We start from the raw sequence: 801 nt of genomic DNA, 5'->3' as shown, positions 1-801 counted from the left end.
GCCAACCCCTCTGACCTTTGTGACTTCAAATTTACATTTAATTGTAAACCTCTGTTCTCTGTAAGTCAAAACTGTCCTTCGGGCCATTGAAGACAACCTGAGACCCATCTAGTGGAACTATGTCAGAACTCTGGGGGAGGGGGCGTGAGCTGTCTGGGACCCATACCCTTGTGGGTAAATTGTTGATAGAAATTTCTGGTACCTCCAAAAGAAGTTTATAATAGAGAAAACTGAAGAGTGTCAAGTGCGGATTGAACAGGTGGAGGAAATAAAATATTAATGAAAACACACGTGTCTCTGATTTTTGTTGTCTTTAAAATGTCTTTTTAATGAGTTGCTGGCTTGGAGTTTTTTGTTTGCTTGTTTTTAATCCTCCTAAAATGTAACCCAAACAGGGTTTTGTAGCCACAGGTGTTCTTTTTCCTGCTTAAGTACGTGTTCCACCAAACCCCAGTTATTTCGTGACATTTAAACACGGGGGCTCTATACTTGGTTCAGTCTGTTCATCTGAAGACTCGAATTTTTGAAAAAGACGAAAATTATAGATATGCAAAAGAAGTAATCATGAAAGTGAAAATGACTGTTTTCAGAAATAAAAATGGAGGAGCAACCTGTTATGTGACTCGTCTGTGTTCATTCATTCATTCCTCTGCCGTGCTGCCAGCACCCTGCCGGCTCTGGGGTGAACGAAAGTGATGAGTGTGCCCCACAACCCCCTAGGTGCCCACCTGACACCCAGTCCCAGGGGGGTGTCTGTTCAAGGTTACTGCTGAAGCCATGTGTGTGTGTGTTATATGCACA

The sequence above is a fragment of the Echinops telfairi genome, unplaced genomic scaffold (genome assembly GCF_000313985.2).
Source record: "Echinops telfairi isolate 266 unplaced genomic scaffold, ASM31398v2 ScPeMD7_7468;HRSCAF=8506_0, whole genome shotgun sequence".
NCBI classification, from domain to species: domain Eukaryota; kingdom Metazoa; phylum Chordata; class Mammalia; order Afrosoricida; family Tenrecidae; genus Echinops; species Echinops telfairi.
The sequence above is the reverse complement of the archived record's forward strand: the minus strand, read 5'-3'. Positions refer to the sequence as shown.